This window comes from Hemiscyllium ocellatum, chromosome 9 (assembly GCF_020745735.1).
Source record: "Hemiscyllium ocellatum isolate sHemOce1 chromosome 9, sHemOce1.pat.X.cur, whole genome shotgun sequence".
Classification (NCBI taxonomy): Eukaryota; Metazoa; Chordata; class Chondrichthyes; order Orectolobiformes; family Hemiscylliidae; genus Hemiscyllium; species Hemiscyllium ocellatum.
In genome coordinates this window covers 86,023,028-86,038,809 of record NC_083409.1, presented here as the reverse complement: position 1 = coordinate 86,038,809, position 15,782 = coordinate 86,023,028, and positions in this window count along the sequence as shown.

The following is a 15,782-nucleotide window of genomic DNA, read 5'->3' as shown; positions in this document are numbered from 1 at the left end:
TTTTTCGACAGTATTCACTCTAGAAAATGACAATGTTGTCGAGGAAAATACTGAGATAAAGACTACTAAACTAGGTGGGATTGAAGTTCACAAGGAAGAGGTATTAGAAATCCTGCAGAAAATAGATAAGTCCCCTGGGCCAGATGGGATTTATATTAGGATCCTCTAGGAAGCCAGGGAGGAGATTGCCGAGCCTTTGGCATTGATCTTTAAATCCTCATTGTCTACAGGAATAGTATCAGAAGACTGGAGGATAGCAAATGTGGTTCCCCTGTTCAAGAAGGGGAGTAGAGACAACCCAGGTAATTATAGACCAGTGAGCCTTACTTCAGTTGTTGGTAAAGTGTTGGAAAAAGTTATAAGAGATAGGATTTATAATCATCTAGAAAAGAATAATTTGATTAGGGATAGTCAGCACGGTTCTGTGAAGGGTAGGTCGTGCCTCAAAAACCTTATTGAGTTCTTTGAGAAGGTGACCAAACAGGTAGATGAGAGTAAACTGGTTGATGTGGTGTATATGTGGATTTCAACAAGGCGTTCGATAAGTTTCCCCATAATAGGCTATTATACAAAATGCAGAGGAATGGGATTGTGGGAGATATAGCAGTTTGATCAGTAATTGGCTTGCTGAAAGAAGACAGAGGATGGTGGTTGATGGGAAATGTTCATCCTGGAGTCCAGTTACTAGTGGTGTACCACAAGGGTCGGTGTTGAGTCAACTGCTGTTCGTCATTTTTATAAACTACCTGGATGAGAGTGTAGAAGGGTGGGTTAGTAAATTTGCAGACAACACTAAGGTAGGTGGAATTGTGGATAGTGACGAAGGATGTTGTAGGTTGCAGAGAGACATAGATAAGCTGCAGAGCTGGGCTGAGAGGTGGCAAATGGAGTTTAATGCGGACAAGTGTGAGGTGATTCAGTTTGGTCAGAGTAACCAGAGTGCAAAGTACTGGGCTCATGGTCAGATTCTTGGTAGTGTAGATGAGCAGAGAGATCTCGGTGTCCATGTACACAGATCCTTGAAAGTTGCCACCCAGGTTGATAGGGTTGTTAAGAAGGCATACAGTGTTTTAGCTTTTATTAAAAGAAGGATCGAGTTCCGGAACCATGAGGTTATGCTACAGCTGTACAAAACTCTGGTGCAGCCGCACTTGGAGTACTGTGTACAGTTCTGGTCACCGCATTATAAGAAGGCTGTGGAAGCTTTGGAAAGGGTGCAAAGGAAATTTACTAGGATGTTGCCTGGTATGGAGGGAAGGTCTTACGAGGAAAGGCTGAGGGACTTGGGGCTGTTTTCATTAGAGAGAAGAAGGTTGAGAGGTGACTTAATAGAGACATATAAGATAATCAGAGGGTTAGATAGGGTGGACAGAGAGAGCCTTTTTCCAAGTATGGTGACGGTGAGCATGAGGGGGCATAGCTTTAAATTGAGGGGTGATAGATATAGGACAGATGTCCGAGGTAGTTTCTTTACTCCGAGAGTAGTCAGGGTATGGAATGCTTCGCCTGCAACAGTGGTAGATTTGCCAACTTTAAGTACATTTAAGTCGTCATTGGACAAGCATATGGACGTACGTGGAATAGTATAGGTTAGATGGACTTCAGATTGGTATGAAAGGTCGGTACACCATCGAGGGCCGAAGGGCCTGTACTGCGCTGTAATGTTCTATGTTCTATGAAAAACACCTGATATTTCGCCTGGGAAGCTTACAGGCCAATGGATTGAATACTGACTTAACTGGCTTCAAAATCTCTCCACCCCCATCCTTATACCATATCCTGCCCCACCCCACCCCACCTCCCTGACCTGTTCTAACGTGTCCATCTTCCTACTCACCTATCTGCTCCACCCCTCCCACTGACTAATCATAATAACCCTCACTTGCACCCACCTATCACCATTCCACCTACCCCCCACCAAGACCCACCCCACGTCCCTCTATATACTTCCTGTGTCTCTCCCCCTCCCCACTCCTGACAAAAGGTTTTGGCCTGAAACGTTGACTTACCTACTCACTGGATGCTGTCTGACGTGCTGCGTGTTTCCAGTTTCATATTTATTGACTCTGATTTCCGGTATCTGTAGTCCTTACTGTCTCCTATTCATTCCTATTCTTTGTTTCTTCTGTCAACCAGTCCTCTATCCATTGATAGAATATTATCCCTTATCCCTTGGTCTAGCTTTCATGTGACTTCATGCTCACATGATTGCCTCTTCTCTCCATTTTGGAAATGACCTTCAAGCCACTCAGTTCCAGAGTAATTCAGAATGAGTGACAATATTGTCCTTTCCAGTAACACCATGAAACCAATATAATTTTGTGTTTACACAGCATTGCTATCATATTTCTATTCAAACCTGATTTATCTCATCCCCTGAAAAAAAATTAAAGAAAAATGACTTGCCTTATTTATTTTCTGAATTCAGAGGCTGTTAATATAATTGGTACAGGCAAGCTACTCTGTGATTATGCTTGAGATATGGCTGAGTGACTTGTTAGCTGTTTCAAGGGGATTTAGGAGAAGAAGGGTAGGCATCCTTCTCAAAAAGGACATTAAACTGGATAGACTTGTACCTTCATGGTCACTGTTGTTAATGCTAGCATTTTATATCAGATTAATCAGTTAAATTTATATTTCCCAACTGCTGTGATGTGATTTAATCTCATGTCTCCAGCTCGTTAGTTCTGCATTATTTGGCTGTGTTACTGGATTTTGTATTACTGGCTCTCGATGTCTTCCAGTGGCTGATCAGAATTGCATTGAAAGAGATAAGGAGACGAGCTTGCTGACTGCGCATTTGCTTAAAGCCTGGATACCCTGCAGAGAAATGTGGAGGTGTAGTGAAATATAGCAAACATAAGGAAACAGGGCCAGTTAGGCACATCAGCCTCATTAGATTGCATGGTTTTGAAATGTTATCACACATTAAACTGCCTCAGGTCAGGTCAAAGTAAATGTGTTTAATAACCCAAAGTTTCTGCTTTGATTGTAATCTGCTTTATTTCAATAAAGTGAGATTACTTGTTTAATAGTGTCCTTTAATAATTAAAAAAAGCACCTTGCACTTTAATAGATATAAAAGTACAGCTTTTCCTCACATCGCATTGGTTTTATAGTTTGTTATTATTCAAGATGTGGATAATGTTAGATGTAAAAAAGTCAGCTCAAGACAAATTCAGGAAAACAAAGTTTATTAGCAATTAGCAAGTCTGCAGAGTTGGGTACCCCTCAAAGAAAGGGACCCTGATCGTTACAAAGCATCCCCTGATATACCCTTAAACTCCACCCCCTGTTGAGTCAGGTGATTCTCAATCTTGAGTAACCGGTACTTATCCATTACTTGTTTCAAGCGCAGCTGGACACATTCCCCTCTCAAGTGTTTACCATCTTCCCAGGCAGCTGACAACCGTCCATTGTCCACCTCAGGTTGTTTTTCAACGGTTGTCCTTCGTTATCAGTCACGAGGTTCGTTTCTGACATAAATGTCGGCCTTGTGGTTTTGCTGCCTGGACTTGTTTTTGCTATGTGTAAAGTCGCCCATTGTCTGGTTTGTTATCTGTCTGACCTTGTGGTCCAGCTGCAACTTGTTTACCCCTTCTGCTGCTATAGCTAAGTTAGTCAAATTCATATGTCGGCCATTTTCTTTTGGTCACCTTCTTGCCCCTTATACTTATGCACATCTTGAATCATTACTCCAACTCTCACAATCCACCCTTTTTCTTTTCAAGATGTGCATAAGGAATCAGTCAGGCAGGAGACTTGCGAAGCAACATGACTTTAAGCTCACGGGTCCCATGTTGAGGAATGGCCACGGCCTCAAGCTGGGATAGGTTCATTTGAATCAGGGACTGAAAGCAGGGGATCAGGTAAGGAAGGATTAGCAGCAGGGCAAAAACGCCCAACCACCGCTCTAGCCAGCCAGTCCAATTAGTATTTACACCTGAATTCTCAGCTATCTCATCAGCCAGTGCCTGGAGACCTTCCAGGACACGGGTCACCGAGCCATCAGGGGCCGTATTGTTGGGAATAAAAGTATAACATTGAGAGCCTATCATGACACAAACGCCCCCCTTTTCAGCTAAGAGCACGTCCAAGGCCAGTCTATTTTCCCAAGCCATACGACTAGTAACCCACCAGAATAGGGATGATCCAAAGCCTGCTGAAGGCTGGTTACGAGCTTTGAACTCATCAGGCACCCCCCTTAGGGACCCCTATTGAATCAAGATAAATCCCTTTATCAAAAGAAGTGGATAGCAGTGATCTCTTATCTCTTCCTTTTTTTCTCAACTAAATGTTCTCTTTCAAATGCCAGGGTGAATGGTATTGCCAATTGTACAATTGCACATATCCCCTTCCAATCAGGGGGCAGGGTAGGTCTCAGTATTTTCCCTCCACAATACCATCACAGATCCGCTCGGGGAACGTTTAAAGATGAGTAATTTCTTCCTTCCACTGCTTCAGTAACATTTTTAATCACCGAACACAATCTCAGCTCCCCCAAATCAATAGATCCACCCTGTCTATAAACACACGATGTGTGATTCCCAACAGCGGCAGAAAACACAGGGGGAGCTTGCCTCTTATGTCCTTTTAAGGAAGAGAACATCAAAGACAAAGAAGCACAATTCGGATTTTTCCATGCAGTCTCATCTTGATATAGGGCTATCGTGCATTCCATGCCCTGTTTGTTTCGCTCCCACCCGAGCGGAAAGGGAACTACCTGAGACACTGTCCTACCGGAGGCACATGCATAGCAATTGCTTTTGTTCAGGCTTTTTACAGTATATTTAACCCATTCAATCCAGGCATTTGTTTATCCATATCCTGTTTCTATTTCAAGAGTCTGTCTCAGGTCTTTAACCTCTATAATCTGCATTGACTTTGGATCAGTGTAAGGGGTTAAAGGTTGCAGTTTAGAATCAAGGAATCCCAAAGGCTGTCCCCGTCTGACGCCAATTCAAAAACAGCAGCCCACAAAACGCTTCCCATACACTGTCATCTCTATCTTTAAATCTTTACTAAGGAGTTGGGACCCATTTTTATGGGGAAATGAGTCTTCAGAGGAAGCATTTTTAATGGTGAGATATATATAGGATGACACTTCCTGTCAAAACAGTTTAGGGCTGGACTAAAGGGGGCTCTATGGATAGTGATGCTAGGCGGTGGCTTTTGCGGTTCGGTAGGGTGTGAAGAAATATCTTGGAGGAAAGATATTCCCTTTGAAACTCTACATCTGGGCATTCTACTTAGGCTGCAAGCATCAATTTTTATAACTTGTGGAAATTCCGAAACAGAAATCATTAACACAACATCTGAAAAAGATATATGAGCAAAACTCAGAAGTAACAGGAATAGCAGCATAATTCTGACTAGTGCTAAGAACTTAAACAATATATCAAAGCACAAAACAAGATTAACATACAATTCTGAAGAAACAGTCCCCGCACTCACGTCGCCATAGTATAGTCAGTTAATCAAAGTCTGTTCAGTCTGAGTTATAGTGGGTCACGTGTTGATTCGGCTGTCCAGACTCCTTTCTTAACTGGAGAGGTGACTGGCCATTTGCCAGCTTTTCTCCGCCGTTCAATGGTGAGGAGTACTAGGAACGGGCCGTCCCACACAAGTTCGAGAGTTAACTGTTGTCAATGTTTGATCAAATCCCCTTCACCGGGTTCAATAGTGTGCACAGCGAAATCCAGAGGTGGTGTCTGAGTCAGGAGTCCCTGGTGAAGTAAACGAGAAACAGCGAAGCCCAGGGTCTCAACATATTTACAGATACACATATCTCGTGACTCAAGCTCTAGGTGATAAACACTCAAACATTCATGCACTAACGAACAGATGACTTTCAGCCAGAAACACAACAAAATGTAATAGCTTCCGTTCTCTCTCTGTAGGTCCTCACACACAGCCAGTCTCTCTCTCTCTCTCATACGGTGTTGGTCTCTCTGTCTATGTCTGCCTGTCACTGTCTCCTGTGTCTGCGCATCGGAGCTCATAGCGACCTCCCCTTGACCACCAGGTCTTCAAGTGCTAATTCTTTTCCCCAACTATCTCCACTCGCAGTCTCCAGTACTGCTGGGCAGTCCCCATGTGGCAGATCTTCCCCCCCTTTTTCCCGGAGGTCACTGCTCTACATATGGAACTGTTCAGGGTCGGTTGTCAGTAAGATTTTAATTCTTTCAAGCACATCGCAGTTGTCAAATGTAATGTTTTCCCTGTGTCTGGGCGCATCCGCCCCTGGAGCTCCCGCTCCCTACCTACCGTTTTTCAATGCGGCCCTACGCGCCGTATAGCCCCCCCACAAACAATCTCAGCGCAATACAGTCTACTTACTGTCTCAACGTCCTGAAACTCACTCTCAAGTTACCCATATTAATTCGCATCTACCCTCAGAGTTTCTGTTCCCCCCTGCCTTATCAGCAGCCTTTTTCTTTGTACATCTGTTCCAGAGCCACTGCTCCCCTGCCTCATTTTCCTGAAGGTGGATACCACCCCTCATGTCGTGTGAATTTGGAATTGTTCTAACTTATTACTACTTTGCACTCAATCTCATGAATGGTCCTCCTTTCCATAAGAAGTCAGCCGGATTTGAACATGCTCCCACCTCTATCTTAAGGTCCACTCTATCTAAGAGCACTGCCTCATATAGATGTCCTAAATATCTTACTTCCCGTTCCACATACTGTAGTTTGTTCTGACTAACTCGCAATCCCTTCACTGCAAGGTAGTTTAATAAATCATTGGTTCCCTGCTGTGTGTCAGTTTGGGTGGGACCGGACAACAGGAGGTCGTCCACATACTGAATTAACTTTAAAGTTGGTCTTAAAGTCAAGCCCTCAAGAACTTGTTCTAGGATCTGTCCAAACAAGTTTGGTGACTTCAGCTAAGATAGTCCACCTATACTGCTGTTTTCTCCCAGTATCAGGGTCCTCCTTAAGTTCTAATAAAATCATATCATGAGAAAAAAATAACGTTGAGCATTCATAAAATTACAATCAAAAATAGCACACTGAATCAAATGACAAACAACAAGTTTCACACATAAAACCATTAACAAACAGATGAATTCAAGCCAGAATTCAAGTGTTAAACTGCTTGTTAGCTGAGAAGCCTTTTTTAAAAAAAAAATCCATACACAAACACAACTTCTCACATCCACAGAGACTTTTTTACAATCAAATTTACACACACAAAGACACACACAAATCTTCACCAACACAAAATTCCTATCGGGGCCGGCCCACAAAGACATAAATATTCAGATTTAGATAACCACCTTATTTATCCGACTCCTTTTGTCTTTCATACAGTCCTCCCTTACTACTGCTACCATTATCTTAGCCTTCCGTTCCTCCGCCATTATGTCTCTCTATACAAATACTTTCTGAACCTCCTGTAACAACTCCGACTCATTTCTACCGTTCCCGTTCTCTATCTTCTGTAACTTCTTCTGGATATCAGGCCATGTCTTTGTCACGAAGTGAACCTTTACCATCCGTCATCCTATTTCCCCATCTGGGTCTATACCCGAACATTTCCTAACCGACTCCCTTAATCTGTGTATGAATGCACAGGGAGACTCGTCCTTTCCCTGCCTCAGGTCGAAAAACTTGGCTAAATTTTGTTGTTTGGGGATGCAAGTTTGTATCCCTTGGATTATCAAATTTTGCATGTCTAACATATTATTCCACCCTTCTATATTGTGGTGGTCCCAGTTAGGGTTCTGAAGGGGATCTTTGTCTTCACCCCTAACCATCCCCCTCTCATGCCAAATTGTCCGGCAAGCTTAATACCGGCACTGCTACTAGTTTTTTTTTATCTCAATTAACACTTTCCCTATCCAGTATCCCCATATAAGTCTCCTTTCTCCCCCAGTAAATAGTATATTCAAAAATAGACATTAACTCAGCCCACATATACAGACTGGGCCTCAAAAATTGATTTGTTCTGACAATCCTATTGGATTCTCATCCAGGACCGTCATTTCCTTCTAAATGTTCCGACCTCCCCACTGGTGAGGGGGTCACACACAAACCCAATCTCCTTGTCCCCTATCGGCACTTTAGTCGATACGTTCTTCCTTTTTTAATAAATATTGCAATGTTCCTAGCTTCTCATATCCTCAAACACCAATTTATTAATTCATGCTTGACTAACTTTAAAGCCTGTTCCTAACTTGTAAACATATTTATATATTTACGTCCATTTATTCAGTATTTAATATTTAAAATGTAAAATGCATACAGTTCCCAATTTTGAAATCCACTTTAATCACCCAGATTTAGTACTCTAATTTAGATCCAAAATTAGTTTTCTTATGTACTCCTGACCAATTATTTCTTAATTACAATACTTTAGGTCGTAAAATAATCAGAGCTGTCTTACAATAATTTGTCAATTCAAGTTTTTAAAAAAATTCTAATGGCCGAATCCAAGGTCTCAGATAATAACCATGGAAGTTATCGTCTTTTTTTTTCCGACAGTCTACTGTTGAACTGAAACTACAACTGTCCTTCACATATTGAAAATAAATCATGTTAAGTTTACATAAAGATCACATTTAAAACAATCTTGGAACTCAAGCTCCAGTGAATAAAACTTCCTCATTCAATCACCAACAAACCAATGTGCATTCAAACCGAATCACAGAGGGTTAATTGTTTTGCGAGCAGTTCTCGCACTCTCTCTCTCTCTGTCGGTCTTACTGCAAGCTGCTGGTAAAAAAATTCTCATTATCCACGTTTGGACCTCCCTCTTCCTTATTTGCTTTTGATTCCTTATTTCCCATTTCCGAGGACTTACGAAGATTTACCCGTGTCAAGACACACTCACAGGACCCTCCGGTCCTCAGATTCGTGCGCGCCACGCCTCTACAGAAGGCCTGCAGGACCCCGTGGCACACACTCCTCCTTGAACCAGACCTCTGCAAGTATCCGTGTCAAAACACACTTACCCCGCAGGACCCTCCGGTCTTCAGATTCGCGCGTGCCACGCCTCTGCAGAAGGCCTGCAGGACCCCGTGACGCACGCTCCTCCTTAAACCAGACATCTGCGCCCTCGATCGCCCAGGAACACAAGCAGGACCCTCCGGTCCTCAGATTCGCGCGTGCCACGCCTCTGCAGAAGGCCTGCAGGACCCCGTGACGCACGCTCCTCCTTAAACCAGACATCTGCAAGGTATCTTACCTGGGTTTGGTGCACCAAAATTACTCGATCGAAAAAAAAGTCCCTTCTGCCTCGGTCCCCTGTTCTTTGTTTTCCTGAGTCCTCCGGATATCACTCGCTCAAGCCGCGTGGGGCGACGAGCAAGCACTCAGGGACTGCCAAATTCGGCAGGGTGCACCTTCCCCGATGTCCTTTCTCGATCCCCTCGCAGCCGGAGTGTCGATCCCGGACGAGCCCCCGAGTTGTTAGACGTAAAAAAGTCAGCTCAAGACAAATTCAGGAAAACAAAGTTTATTAGCAATTAGCAAGTCTGCAGAGTTGGGTACCCCTCAAAGAAAGGGACCCTGATTGTTACAAAGCATCCCCTGATATACCCTTAAACTCCACCCCCTGTTGAGTCAGGTGATTCTCAATCTTGAGTAACCGGTACTTATCCATTACTTGTTTCAAGCGCAGCTGGACACATTCCCCTCTCAAGTGTTTACCATCTTCCCAGGCAGCTGACAACCGTCCATTGTCCACCTCAGGTTGTTTTTCAACGGTTGTCCTTCGTTATCAGTCACGAGGTTCGTTTCTGACATAAATGTCGGCCTTGTGGTTTTGCTGCCTGGACTTGTTTTTGCTATGTGTAAAGTCGCCCATTGTCTGGTTTGTTATCTGTCTGACCTTGTGGTCCAGCTGCAACTTGTTTACCCCTTCTGCTGCTATAGCTAAGTTAGTCAAATTCATATGTCGGCCATTTTCTTTTGGTCACCTTCTTGCCCCTTATACTTATGCACATCTTGAATCATTACTCCAACTCTCACAGATAACCTGTAGCCTTGACTTATTCAGGTTTATTAATCCACAGGAAGAAGCTCTTGAAGGATGCATATATACCTGCACAAAACTTAAAATATTGTTGTTCTAAATTTGTGTTTATATATTGTGATTGTATCCTGACATGCATGGGAATCCATTGTGTTTGGGTTTGCAAACTGAAGTTTTATGAAATGTTGTTGACAGACATAATTTGCCTAATAGATATAGGAACATATGCCCAGAAAAAGTTAGGCTAGCAAAGATCAAGGTTTAGGAAATCCAGAAAACATAGGGATGTTTCTGGAGATTAACCAAACAGGTTACAAGCACTGAGATGTGAACTTTCCACGTATTTTCCTGTTCAGACCAGTATCTGCAAGATTGATGCAGAATTAACTGAAATTACTGGGAAAAATCCCCAAACGCAATGGTGAGTCTACTGTTAAGAATCATTTAGTGAACTGGGTCAGTTGATTAGTCAAGTGCCAGCTGAAATACTATGCATCTGCTTGTTTTGAAATCTCATTACACACAAGGGAATCAAATCTGTTCAAATGTCCCATTACAAACCTTGTTTGGGAATCAATTTGATCAGAAAGGAAACATGCTTTTTCTACCCCCTCCCACGGTCTGCCCCAACAAAACTGAGGAAGGTTCACTAAGCAGACAACAAAAATCTTTTAAAGTCATCATAAAATGTGAGTGAGATTGTGGTACTACATTGCAGAGACACAACATTGACAGGCTTCTGACCTTAGATTTGTAAAGATTTAGCAGCACTTCTTTGTATATCTGCAATCAATTCTGGGTGGTCATGGAACCACGAATACACAAGTTTCATTAATTAATGTGGCAAAACCTTCTAGTAGCTGGAATCCCAAGGCGGGTGTGCAAGTCTTGGGATAGAAATGTTATTTTGAAGCAATAATTCCTTCAGGTTTTTCTCAGTTTGTTTCAGGTTTAACATTTGGCTTCCACTCAATGATCATGTGATCATTTTACATGGGAGGTAAACAATTTTAAAAAAAGTGGAGTAAACAAAATGATAATAAATAAATTGTGTGTGTGTATCTGGTCTCAAGTAAGGGTTTTAATGTGAGAAAAAATTGATTGCAAATCAAGAAACACCTCTTTCCAGCAGAGATCTTTGTGATCCAGTGTGGTCAAGGACTCCTGATGAAAGGCTTATGCACTAAACATGGATTCTCCTGCTCCTCAGATACTGCCTGACCTGCTGTGCTTTTCCAGCAACACACTCTCAACACAAATCCAGTGTGCCCAAGAGTTTACACTTCTTGCCAACTAAAGGACTCCTAACAGTCCTAAACAGTTCTGGGATAATCAAGCTGAGAAAGGGTAGAGACACCCTTTCCAAAGAGCAATGGAAACAGGGTAAGTTTAAACTTTCAACATTGAGATTGATGGATTTTGTTAGGCTTGGGTTTCAAGAGATAGAGACAAAGGGTGGATGATGGAGTTAAGGTACAGATCTATTTTCATTGATAATTGGCAAGATAGGCTTGAGAAGCTGAATGGACTCCTGTTCCTATGTTTCTATTTTGAAAATTGAAGTTGCAGTCTAGTTCTTTGGTTTAGGTATGTGTCCTCCAAAATTGTACCAGATGACAGTCAATGGTGTTGTGATATTACATCAGTAACAGTATTATAGGTCCATAGGCTATTCTTGCAATTCCATAAGGAAGTTGAACAAAGATTATGATAATAGTTAGATAAAGCTTGCTGAATCAACAACTATTACCTGTGACCATTTCAGAATACAGAACCGCACTGATGCAGAGTATTCTGGACAGTGGAATTGCAATTCCTTTCTTTATTTGCACTAACTTATAATAGTTCATCATGGCGCAGCTTGCAGTCGATAAAATCAAACTGGCTGGAATAATTTTTGCTTTGAGTAAGACCCTTTTAATTTTCAAAAGAAGTTAAGATTCAGTATAGAGTTATGTGAACTTATGGTCAGTCAGAAAGTGGTGACAGTTCAAAAGAGATAATGGAAAAGAATTACATTGGTCCCAAAGATGTTTTCATGCTGCAGATATTTTTTAAAAAATCTAAAAATCTCTTCTACCTCCTCCCAATTTTTTTTTAGCATGTTACTTTTTTGAAATACTGCTTTGATACATAGACTTTTCATCATTTATCTAAATGATTTGGATGTGAACATAGGAGCTATAGTTAGTAAGTTTACAGCTGACACCAAAATTGGAGGTGTAGCAGACAGTCAAGAAGATTACCTCAGAATACGATGACATCTTCTTCAGATGGGCCAATAGGCCGAGGAATGGCAGATGGAGTTTAATTTAGATAAATGTGAGGTGCTGCATTTTGGAAAGGCAAATGGGGGCAGGACTTCTACACTTAATGGTAAGGTCCTGGGGAGTGATGCTAAAACAAAAAGACCTTGGAGTGCAGGTTCATATTTCCTTGAAAGTGGAGTTGCAGGTAGATAGGATAGTGAAGAAGGCATTTGGTATACTTTCCTTTATTGGTCAGAGCACAGAGTATAGGAGTTGGGAGGTCATGTTGCAGCTGTACAGGGCATTGGTTAGGCTACTTTTGGAATATTGTGTGCAATTCTGTTCTTCCATCAATTGGAAGAATGCCGTGAAACTTGAAAGGACTCAGAAAAGATTTACAAGCATGTTACTAGGGTTGGAGGAATTCAGCTGTAGGGAGAGACTGAATAGGCTGGGGCTGCTTTCTCTGGAGCTTTGGAGGCTGAAGGGTGACCTTACAGAGGTTAATAAATCATGAGGGGCATGGACAGGATAAATAGACAAAGTCTTTTCCCTGAGTCCAAAATTAGAGGGTAGATGTTTAGGGTGAGAGGGGAAAAATTTAAAAGGGACCTAAGGGGCAACTTTTTCACACACAGGGTGGTGCGTGTATGGAATGAGTTGCCAGAGGAAGTGGTGAAGGCTGATACAATTACAACATTTAAAAGGCATCTGAATAGTTAAATGAATAGGAAGGGTTTAGCGGGATGTTGGCAAAGGGGACAAATTAATTTAGGATATCTGATTGGCATGGATAATTTGGACTGAAAGGTCTGTTTCCGTGCTGTACATCTCTATGACTTCTACAGTAAGCTGTTGGAATGTGTACGGCGATAACCCAGGCTGATTCCACATATGAATTATTTTTCAGTTTTATTTTCGCTTTCTTTGTATGACAGCTGAGATTGTGAACCTGTTCACAATGATTCATAGCAAATAAATTGCTTATGGAATTCCATACTCGCAGGAAGTTTTTTCTGCTGCTCGGTTAGCAGGCCTGGCTGAGACTGCCAAGATTGCACAAATGAACCTTCAGCAGATATTGAACAGCAATTGGGAGTAATGACCTGTAATCCTGCCTCCTTTCAAGTCAAGCAAGGTACACAAAATCTGCATGTATCATTTGCTTTTCTGATTGGCTAACTTTTCATAGTGTAATTGTTAACAATCTTATCAGAAAGGTAACATTAAGCCAGTCTTTTATATAGTCCATTATAAAGGATGTAATAGCAGAGCATTGAGAAATGCATCAAAATCAACAGAATCAGCATGGCTTTATGAATAATAATTATGGCTGATAGAGGCATTACATTTCTTTTAAGGAGGTAACAAGCAATTCAGATAAATGGGAACTATAAGCTAATGCTTACTTTTCAAAGGGAATGGAATATAAAAAGAGAGAGTTCTTCTAAAGCACTAGTTCCACTACACCTGGAATACTGTGGACAGTTTTGGTCTCCTTATCTAAAGAAAGATATACTGGCATTGGAGACAGCAGAGAAGGTTCAGTAGCTTGATACTGAGGATAAAGAGATTTTCTTATGTGGAGAGGTTGGTAGGCTGAGCTTGCACTCATTGGAGTTTCAAAGATGAGAGAAGACCTTATTGAAAACAAACTATTCTTAGAGCACTTGATAGAGTCAATAGATAAGTTGATTCTTCTTGTGGGAAAGTCTAAGAATAGAGACATAATCTCAGAGGAAGGAATCACCCATTTAAGACAGAGAGGAGGACAATGTATTTGTGGAATTCTTTACCACAGGGGACTGTTGAGATTGGGTTGCTAAGTATATGCAAGGCTAAGATAGGTTTTTTTTCTGAAAATAATCTGTATGGAAATGAAGGCTTATGAGGGATGAAGGAGGATAATGGCATTGAGGATTCAGATCAGCCGTGATCTCATTGCATGATGGAGCAGACTCCCTGGGCAGAGTGGACATACAGACTGTCAGACTTTTTTCAGGGGAAATGATCTCCAATTTCTGCAGTGTCTCACAAATAAACTTATTTCCTCTGAAATTCAGGGTGGTTTAAAAAAAACCTTAGTAAATGTGTGTTTGGAAATTATGATGTTACTCTGAATGGAAATTATCAATTAGAAATATAGTTATTTCCTCTGGTGCCAAGGAGTTATCAATTGTTCTTTAGTTGTTGGAGCCTGAAGTGGTTTGCTATAGGGGATAATTGAGGTGGTGATTATTACATCTATTAATTATAAAGTAGATAAATATTTGAAGCAGTTGAGCTTGCAAAAAAGTACTGAGCTTAGATTTGGAGTTCTTTAGCAAAAGGCCAGTAACATTTGTAAGTGGCCTCTAAGGTTTATCTCATCAGCTATTTCTATGTTAGTGCTGCACCTAGTTTAGCAGACTGCTTGGAAATATCCATAGGACACAAATTCTGTTTAATTAAAATAACATTTACAGAATCCCATAATTGGTTTAGTACAGGAAGAGTAAAAAGTGAGGTCTGCAGATGCTGGAGATCAGAGCTGAAAATGTGTTGCTGGTTAAAGCGCAGCAGGTCAAGCAGCATCCAAGGAACAGGAAATTCGACGTTTCGGGCTAAAGCCCTTCATCAGGAATGGCTTCCTGATGAAGGGCTTTAGCCTGAAATGTCGAATTTCCTGTTCCTTGGATGCTGCCTGACCTGCTGCGCTTTAACCAGCAACACATTTTCAGCTTAGTACAGGAAGGGGCCATTTGGCCCATTCTGCATTAACTACACTTCAAATGAGCCATTCACTCAGGGACATTCCCAGACTTCTCCCTGTAGCCTTGCACTTTTCTCCTTTTCAGATAACCATAATTCCCTGCCGTATGCTTCAAATGAATCCACTGCAATCTAGACCTTAATCACACACTATGTGAAGATGGTTTTCCTCATGTCACTTCTGCAGGTGAGAAAGCAGGTTCTCTGGCAAACAAGCTGCAAATGTGTTGCTGGTCAAAGCACAGCAGGTTAGGCAGCATCTCAGGAATAGAGAATTCGACGTTTCGAGCATAAGCCCTTCATCAGGAATAAGAGAGAGAGAGCCAAGCCGGCTGAGATAAAAGGTAGGGAGGAGGGACTAGGGGGAGGGGCGATGGAGGTGGGATAGGTGGAAGGAGGTCAAGGTGAGGGTGATAGGCCGGAGTGGGGTGGGGGCGGAGAGGTCAGGAAGAGGATTGCAGGTTAGGAGGGCGGTGCTGAGTTGAGGGAACCGACTGAGACAAGGTGGGGGGCGGGGAAATGAGGAAGCTGGAGAAATCTGAATTCATACCTTGTGGTTGGAGGGTTCCCAGGCGGAAGATGAGGCGCTCCTCCTCCAGCCGTCGTGTAGTTGTGTTCTGCCGGTGGAGGAGTCCAAGGACCTGCATGTCCTCGGTGGAGTGGGAGGGGGAGTTAAAGTGTTGAGCCACGGGGTGATTGGGTTGGTTGGTTCGGGCGGCCCAGAGGTGTTCTCTGAAGCGTTCCGCAAGTAAGCGGCCTGTCTCACCAATATAGAGGAGGCCACATCGGGTGCAGCGGATG